At 34.3% G+C, this 10,227-nt stretch overlaps 1 pseudogene; it reads left to right on the plus strand.

The window, feature by feature from the left end:
• Positions 1–9,881: 9,881 nt before the first annotated feature.
• Positions 9,882–9,978, plus strand: LOC138810653 (U6 spliceosomal RNA; annotated as a pseudogene).
• Positions 9,979–10,227: the final 249 nt, after the last annotated feature.

The raw sequence follows: 10,227 nt of genomic DNA on the forward strand, positions 1-10,227 counted from the left end.
CAACAAAAAAAGCTAAGAAATAATTCCCTTGCCCTGAGTTTAAGCCCCAGGACTGGCAAAACAACAACAACAACAACAGAAGCAACAACAAATATTTAGTTAGTAAATGCAAAATAATGAACCCATACTTGGAATATATAATTTTTCCTTCCATACTGATACTTGACAATAGTCCCTAATTCATGTACTTTACTTATATTAGGATACTGTGTTGAAAAAAATGTTTTTTCATTAGGTCATGACAGTTAATGCCAGGTATGGGCTTAGATGTCAGGTGAAGATTAATTCTGTAAATTCAAAGATTCCAGGCTTTTCAGTTGTCACTGCTAATCACAATGTAAAGGGTCCTCTGAGATTTGGAAACTTTGTAGGCCAGTCATAGCAGCAAAAAGGCAGTGGCTAATTAACAGTTTTGACAGAAGAGAAGGAATAACTCCAGGTGGAAAGAATAAATGATAGTAACTAAGATATAGCAGAAAGCGTTCTAGGGAACCATCTTTGGTTATTGAAGAACTAGTATCAACCAGGCTTATTGCTCATTGCCTTAAGCATTCTAAATCTCTTAAGATAGTTCTTAATCTCTGGGTGATAAATGTATTTCTTTCTATGCTGTTCTTTCATACCTGAACTCCTTTGTTTTCTAAAAATCTGTCTTTCTTTATATCTATATGAACATCCCCTAATACTAAATACACCTAGACAGATGGAAGAGAACGCTAATGTAAGGTTCCCACAGCTCATGAGCCATTAATGTAACAAAATGGAAAAGGAAGATATATTTATTGCTATCTCAATTTTTCTGAAAAGTACAATGTCACATCATTTGATTCAGATTTCCATTCTTTGTCTACTTAGTGTCATTAACTGCACTAAATGCAAATATGAGCGGGGTGCTGGTGGCTCATGCCTGTAGTCTTAGCTACTCAATAGGTTGAGACCAGAGTATGTGGTTCAAAGCCAGCCTGGTCAGGAAGGTCCATGAGACTCTTATCTTCAATTAACCACAGGAAACCCAGAAGTGGTGCTGTAGCTAAAGTGGTAGAGCACTTAACTTGACTTGAATTGCTGAGGGACAACGACCAGGATAAGAGTTCAGGCCTCACAACCAACAAAAAAGTGCAAATAAAACTTTGTTTCCCCAAAAGGAATGATGAATTCAAGAGTAATCTTCCCAAGCAGAGAAAGTAATTCCTAAATTATTGAGTGCACCTACTTTTGCTGAATTATTTATGTTATGGCTTCTTTGCTGGACATATTCTTTTTTAAAAATTGTCAAATATTAGTTTTATAATAAACTTCATCTAATATTACTTGTTTCAAAAGAGAAGTCCATACAATTGATGTCACTTAGCTTTCTTACTATCTCATCTCAATGCCAACCCAATTAGGAGAGTCTGTCCAACTCTTATCTGTAATTAAACACCAAAAAAAACCAGAAGTTGATTTTTGGCTCAAGCAGTAGAGTACTAGTTTTTGGGTCAGGTGGGCAGGAAAGACAACTGTACAGGGACAAGTTCCAGCTTCTGAGTTCAAGCCCCAGAACCAGCACAAACTCTAAAAAACAAACAAACAAACAAACAAACAAAGCAAATACTTGTTATTTCTTTGTGTCCCTCTTTAAAGGAGTACTGGTCTGAGAAGAGGTTGCTTTTGCCGATCATACTCATTGGATCCTACTTTATTGGAATCCTTATTGCTATGGAAAATTCAGAACCAGACTAAAGGAATTAAGTGAATCCTGCAAAAAGAGAATCACCTCAGGAGTGAAACATTCATCCGTAAGACATTTTTAACCTCCGTGTTTTTGTTTCTTTTAGTAGAACACTTTTAAAACAAAGTTATTCCCTTTTGTTATATGCTGGCCTTTAAATAGCCATTGTTTCCTTTTGTAATACTCTCAACTAGAAGGTTTATATGAGTAAAGAACACACTCAAAAAAGTCAATGACAGAGGTCCCTTCAAGCCTTGGATTCTTTTCTCTTACAATAAAGAGGAAAGCAAAAGTTAACTTGAATTTTGTCATTCCTCTCTGTTCAATTCCTCTCTGGGATCAATTTCCACACCCAGTAACAGTTACTTCCATTTACTTCCAGTAAGAATATATGGTGCTGTTCCAGATAAAATGAATGCTATTTGGCTTCATTGAAATAGCACAAGGACAGCTTTGGACATGAGGTAACACGGGTTTCAGAGACAACTTAGTAAAGAGAAAATATGAAATTTAAATTGCTTATAAATACATAATCCATGAGTACATTGAGTTCAAACTTCTTAAGTGCTCTGTAAATTAAGGTCAATTTTAAATGGGAAGAAAGTTCTCAGATCATTTTCTTGTGGGTGTATGTGCTGTGCATTAATTTCCCAGGTGTACATGAGGTAAAAATAAGAGAACCAATAGCAATAATAGGAAAAATAGAAGTTTTGTGTTTAAGTATAAGGGTTCAATACAATATAAAAGACTCTACAAGTAAGACAACATTGAAACATTGAAGCCAAGTCCAGTATATAGATTTATGGGAGTGATATAGAGAAAGCAGTACTCCTAAGTGGAACATGAAACATTTTTTGAGTCTTTGGTATAACAAGGTATGAATAGAATAATTGTGTGACATCTTCTTTCTTCTACGTCTATGAAACAGGAAACAATTTCCTTAATTATGTGCATCTGCATACAATGATAAAAATGCTAGGTTTGGGGTTCGATTTTATTTTTGTTTCTGTTTTATTGGTTTGTCCTAGGGCTTGAACTCTTATCCTGGACATTGTCTCTGAGCTCAAGTCTCATGCCCTACCACTTCAATCTCAGTGCCACTTGTGTCTGGCTTTTTCTTAGAAGTATATTGGAGATACACTTCTAAAAATTTTCCTGCCTGGGTGTGTTTTGAACCATAATTTTACATTCTTAGCATCCTGAATATCCATAATAGTGATAAAGTATAAATATAAATAATATTTGGAAGTGTTCTTATCTCAAGAGTACCACTGTGGGAAAAATGATGCAGCTCAGTTTATTGTGGTGTTCTTTCCAGAAAAAGGAGGGCATCACATTAGTAGAGGTGTAGTATTTTCACTATAGAGATAAGCTATTCATGATGTGAATTAAGGAATTTTAAGTTGCATCCTACAAGTTGGAAACTGTCGGGCTAGGATAACTTTATGGCATAAATCTTGGAATTGACGGTCATAGAAATAATAGCTTACTCTGATAAACAATTGCTTACTCGTGAAAAATTAATTATTACAAATGCTTCATAGTTTTATCGTCTACCTCTATTTTTCTGTTGACTTCTCAATCTGTAACACCCCATTTGAAACTGCATCTATTCCAGAATTTCATAACATGCAAACAGGAACTGTTTGAACCTCTCAGGTTTGGAATGTTGAGAATTTAAAAATGAGTAGTTATTACTCATACGAATTTTGAAGAACACATACATTCTGTCCTCTTAACAACTTATTTACTTTTAAAAGTTATGGACCTGTTGCAACAATGAGAAGTACAAAATGTCATGTCAAAACCAACTTTACAATGTCGGTGTGGGGGGGGAGGGGGTATAATTGGGTTAATTGGGTGGGGGGAGGGGGGAGGCTGGGAAGGGAGGTGAAGGGTAAACAAAGGAGGAGGCTGCAATGCTTGGTAAGAAATGTATGCATTATCCTGCCCATGTAATTGTAGCCCCTCTGTACAGTATGTTCTCAAATAAAATAAAATAAAATTTAAAAAAAAAGTTATGGGTTTCCATAGATGTAAACTGTTTTCGGTTTTAGTATGGGAATATACTAAATTCATTCTTTTTTTTGGGGGGGGGGTCGTGGGGCTTGAACTCTGGGCCTGGGCGCTGTCCCTCAGCTCTTCAGCTCAAGGCAAGCGCTCTACCATTTGAGCTACAGCACCACTTCCGGTTTTCTGGTGGTTATTGGAGATAGGAGTCTCACAGTCTTTCCTGCCCGGGCTGGCTTTGAACCGTGATACTCAGATCTCAACCTCCTGAGTAGCTAGGATTACAGGCGTGAACCACCAGCGCCCGGCTTACTAAATTTATTCTTTTTTCAAAATATTGGCAAGTTTATTGTAAAAATATTGTCTAGTTGGATAACATTCAAATTGATGGTCCACTGATAAAGAAGGGGTAATTAATTCAAATTAGATGCCAAATTGACTTTTAAGAGTTACTACATGAAGAATAATATTTACTATATCAGTACAGTGAAGTTATATTTTATGCAGCTTATTTTTAAAATTTTATTACCAAAGTGATGTACAGTGAAGTTACAGTAGTTGTAAGGTAGTGAATTCCTAACTTTTCAAACTTGTTACCCCTCCCTCATTTCTCTCACAATTTTCCTTCACCCCTTATCCCCTCACAAGTGGTAATGTACATTTCAAACATATTGTCTTGTTCATATCACTATAGCATTGGTTTTCCCTTTGTCCTTTTTCTCACCATTTTGTTTTTCTTCTTCCCTTCCTAATTAGGTAAATGTATACACAATACAAAATCAAAAACAGCAGGGATAAACCATAGGGGAAAACACCAAAGAAAACAAAAATCACATATTACATCAAAAACAACAACCACAAATGAAAAATTCTGTTTCCAAATATTGGAGTTCATTTTGCTCAGTATCAGCTTAAATGGTCATATATACACATAACAAAGCCAATGGAAAATAATAGTTTCATGCACACTATAACATGAAAACAACATGTTAACTTTTTTATGTAAAGGTGTAATTAGGATTGGTGAATTTGTGATTCTGATAAAGGAATTTCAAAAGAATTTTAAAGTTATGACATTTAAATTTTAATTGTTCAAAATTTTTAACAACTTAGCCTATTAAGAAAATTTAAAGTTGCCTGGGAGAATAGGTTTTCATGCAAAGAAGTCCAAATAGACTTAGTAGAGAGGGAGCAATGTGGATGAAGATGGCTTTTTTCACATTAAACAATCCTCAGAAACCTTGCTGTAAATTCTGTATGTTCCCTTGAGAATTGTCTTTACCGGGAAATATACTCTCACTGTGTGAAACAAGGTTGTAGTGGAATTAAATTCAAAGTTTATAAAAATAAGACATAAAAATTTGTGAATGAACCTTTAATTACGAAACAGTAATACTCGGAAAAAGATAATTTGGGTCAAGATATTTAGGGAGAAAGTGCCCTAACAATGAAAGAAGGTATTGGGTTTACACTTTTCTTTTTGTAACACTTTCTACAATATCTTTACACGTGAAGCTGTGAAACACAGAAAAAATCTGATTGGATATTTCAAACCAATAATTTCACATTTCTACGTGGCGCACAAAATATAATAGTGAGGTAGTGAAGACTTCTCTTATTACATAAGACAAAAATTTTTGGGTTCAGAAAAGAAATGAGCAAATGGAAAAGGAGAGAAAACAGTGTTCTTAGAAGCCCTAGCTAAGTGTTTTGGTTTCAGCAGTGGAGGGAGGCCAAAACTTTTTGATATATATTGTGTTAATATTTTTGCGACCTAAAGTGATTTTACAGAGCCTATTTGGCTCACTACAATGCAGAACAGATTGAATGAAGACATGAAAATAAATTCCAAATTCAAAAGAGGCAACTTAAAAGACTTTTAAAAGAGAAATAATGAAGATGTAGCAGTGGAGGAGGCGTTCTAGTCCTTCAACTTCACTAGACTTGAAGCCAAGAAGCTGTGATTAATTGGAAATCAGGCAAGAGCTAAGAGGAGGACATAGAAGTAGAACATGTAAGCATTGTCCTTTGTAACAGACACTGCCTTCCAAGGTATGGGTGATTTAATACTATTCTCCTCCATACATTTTGTAGAGCAAATGCCAGACCAAGGGAAAAATAATCTATTGAAATAATTTTGCAAAGAATAACTTCACTGTTCCTGATATGGTATCTAACGAGAGTCATAACAGAGAACATAAAAGTGCAGTATTTTTCGGTTTCCTCTAAGCATTTTGCTAGCAAAATACATCTTTGAATTGATTGAAGCAAAGAGTGATGGAGTACTTATTTTTCTGGGCTGTAGACACAAGCAGACTTTCAAGGTAAAAGAAAAAGAAAAAAAATAAGCCAAATATTTGTGATCACAGCTTCTTGGACTGGTTTTCTGCAGACAAAGGTTTACATTAGATTTCTCCTCATTAACCTAGATGTTGTTTCATGGCAACCAAATGCAAGAGGGAAGTTTACTGGACTCGTTTGGACATGTAAACAGCATGATGGAAAAAAATGGCCAATAATATTTAGGGAATTACTTTGACCAATTACTTTGCCAAAACAAAGAAGGAACCATACAATTAAAATGTATTTACTTAAAAGTATGAAGAAAGAGTAGTGTATAGAGATGAGAGTAACCATCGAGGATTGTTTTCTGTCCAGTGGAGTAATGGGTTCTTGAGATTGATTCTTCCATTCTATCTTCAAAAGCTATCAACTGTGTCTCAGGACTGGAGTATCCAGTTCAGACAAAGAGAACTCGCAGAAGAAAGATAATATTTGCAGCAGATGTAGGTGATTTATAATCTGAGACAATCTACTTAAATCTGTTCAAAATTCTTCCATACCATTAACTGCCCACTTTGAACAGCTTAGTTTGCTTTTCCCAAGACTGCTCTTCATTAACTGCTTAAAATTTTGAGAGCTCATATTCATACTCTCTAGAGAATGCTGCTTGTTTGTGATTTTTGTGTGTTTTTGTTTTTTTTGTTTTGTTTTTTAACTGAATTTCAAAAGGTTGTGCAAGTGTTTTGCAAATAAATATATCCATCTAATTTTCTAATGCTCCTAGATCAGTCACTCCTATCATTCTCAACCACCCCCTCTCCAAGATTTATATCTGATTTGTCACTTCCTTTACCACATGTGTACATTGAGTATTTTAGATGTACTTGCCCCGTGTTCCATTTTTCATTCATTCTATGTCTTTACTATTATTCCTCTCTGCTTTCAACTTCCTGACTGTCATTCTGTTATAGTGTCTGTTAACAGTTTCCAAGCTTTATATACAGTCCATGGAATGTCAATGTTGCATATACTTGAACTGATGTCAGCTTATAATTCCATAATTCATTCATCTGCAGTAACTATTTGCAAGACTGGAGACGTGAAGCACCTAGACATGATTTTATTCTCATCCATTTGGAAGATTAATCTTTAGTCAACAAGAAAGTTTAAAAATGGCTTAGAAAATATTCCTAACTACCAGCTTTTATAAATGGCTTTGTACAATTGTTTGTGATTATTTTATTTTACATGGGACAATACTTTCTACTACCTAAAAGTTTTGGAAAAAGTATAAAACTAAAATTTACTACTATAGAGGAATATGATAGAAATAGAAGACAGAATTTATGTTTGTCACATCTCTGAAGAGTACCCAAATTCAAGATTAATGTCATATTTCTTACTATGTTAGACAGATAGGGGAAACATAAAACAACAGGCGATAAGGCAATTATTTGGGATTTTTTAAAATGTAACTTATTAAGTGATGAAATTTACATTATTAGCTAACTTTTGGGTTTGAAATATGGGAGGCTTATCTGTTTAACACATTTCTGGAAGGCACCTACTGAACAACACAAATGGTTGGTGGTACTATTTCTACACTCATTGAACCTGTTTTGCATTAGTGCTGGTTAAATAAATCAACTCTATTGTAACTTGCTCCCTACACTTGAAAAGCTTGTAATGTAAGTATCATCTACTTGTCAAATGTTGTTTTAGTGAATGTGATTTTAAAATGTTTATTTGAAAAGGAAAACACTTTCAGGAGATTAAATGTAGGCTATCATTGATTTGAGAGTGACAACATTTTTATACCACAGAAACAAGTTGTACTGAAATACCAGTGTTTTGAATCCCTAAGGATCTTCTCAATTAATGTTTTTCTGAATTACATTTGACCTCTAAGTCAAGTTTTCTGGTTCTTGGTAGACCAATTAAGGATTCCTTCCAGGAACTATTTTTTGGCCCACTTATGCTGGCCCTAGGGGGAGTATTAAAAGTATTAGTCACTAGGGGGAGTATTAAAAATAATCTTATGACACTTTGTGATCTTGTTCACTCATATGGGCTGGTCATCTGTAAATTGAAAGTTTGAATTACAGTACTTTCTCTCAGATTTTGTGATTTCATCCTTCGTTTTAAGTTGCCTTGCGTTTCACAATTGCTTACTGCTAATTCCTGCATCTCAAGGAATTGGGGCCCTAAAATATGAGAAATGAGGAATTGAGATGGGTTTTCAATTACTTTGGTTTGCATGTTGCATGGGCCTAGGTGATCATGTAGGTAACTGGAACCTGGGATCCTAGCACCCAAGGGTCCTGCAGAACAATAATATTTCTTTTTTTGGGGGGTCCAGTCAATAGCCTGAACTCTGGGTCTGGGCGCTGTCTCTCAGCTCTTCAGCTCAAGGCTAGCGCTCTACCACTTGAGCCACAGTGCCACTTCTGTTTTTTTTTTTCTTTTGGCTTATGTGGTGCTGAGGAATCGAACCCAGGGCCTCAGGAATGCAAGGCAATCACTCTACCACTGACCCAACTTTCCAAACCAGAATATTTCTTAAATATCATATCAGCAAAATTTGTGCATAATCTGTAGGAATACTTCAGACATATGGAGAAAATCATTTTAGTACCAGCGAGTTAAAACAATAAACAGAGGAGCAGAATAAAATCCCTTATAGATTAGAGGAAAACATTGTTTTTTTTCAATGTGAATTCAGAAGACCAAGAACACTTAGACGGAATCACAAGTTTATACCGAAGATATTGCATTAATACTTTTTATATTCTAATATATATTCTAAACCTAATTATTTATATTCCAATTCTACTTATTGGAATAAATATCAATTTATTTGTCAAATTATCAACTAATTCTAGAAAGTTTCACCATGTAAAATAAAAAATCAGCACATATAAATATAAAATATATAACTATCTATAAGATAAGAAAAAAGGCACTTGTTTTGCCTTGTTCTCTTGTGGTTAAGTTATCAAAGGCAACTCTGTTTTAAAGTATTATTCCATTATCTCTACCTCAGTGTTTGGTAGAGTTAGAAGAAAAGGTTTAATATTTGTAGATTTACAGCCTGGAGGCAAGAGGAAACATTGTGATTAAAACATTACCAATTTAAAGCCTAATAACAAGGAGAAACATATGGACTTCTGCAACTATGAAAATATATGGTGATAGAAAGGCAGTAGCGTAAGTTCCTGCTTAGTTTGATGGTATACAGGCCAGAACATTAGGTAATCATGCATATGAACAATTTTTTCACCTTCTTGGCCTTAGCTACTTTTGAAATGGTAGGTATAGTAAACAATTATATTTTGATAAAATACCTTCTAGTCTGTACAGTTCTGTCTGAACTGTTCGTCTCTCCATGATCCCTTGTAACTAAGATTTTTTTTTATTCCAGTAAGACAATCTAGGGTGTCAGGGTAAGATATTCTGGTTGGTCTGTTTCTACATGGAAGAAGGATAAAGGGTCAAGTAGACATTTGTGTCAGTAAGACCTCATTTGGAAAAGTTTCTGCTGCAAAAATATAGAAGTAGCTCTTAAGCAGGCTTACTTTGAATCCATTAGCTCCACAAGTACTTGAAAAAGCCATCAACTTTGGACCTAGCTATAAATATTTGAAAGTACGATCAAATCCCAAATGAAAAAGAGTTAAAATAGTCATTGACAAAAAATTGCTAATGTGAGCAATCGACTGAAAAATATAAATTTTTCCTACTATTAACAGAATTATAGGGAAATAAGATCAATAGCATTGTTAGCAACAATACGGTTTCCTTGTTACAAATAGGCACACAAAGATATAAGCCTGTATAAAGATTGCATCATTTACTACTTAAATTTAAAGGATACTACATGTTTCAGCAATATGTATACACAAATTTCAATAAAAAGATTAACATGGCACTTGCACAAGGATGATATGAAAATTTATGAATTATTCCATATTTTTCATTCTTCAGATACAAGAAATGAAAAACAGTTATTAAAAAGTTGATTACAAAATTAGAAGTGTAACAATACACGTAATTCATATAATTAAAAGTAAGTTTGACATCAATGTATTAAATCTTCACCTTAGAAAGGCTTTTATAAATCCTTTTACATAACCTTTACAAAACTTTTGAAATTTGACAACATTGACATTTTATCCCAAAAAAATATAATACTATAAGGACCTAGGAAAAAAGGAATCTTAAAC

Source organism: Dipodomys merriami, unplaced genomic scaffold (assembly GCF_024711535.1).
Source record: "Dipodomys merriami isolate MVZ:Mamm:240054 unplaced genomic scaffold, mDipMer1.0.p SCAF_504, whole genome shotgun sequence".
Classification (NCBI taxonomy): domain Eukaryota; kingdom Metazoa; phylum Chordata; class Mammalia; order Rodentia; family Heteromyidae; genus Dipodomys; species Dipodomys merriami.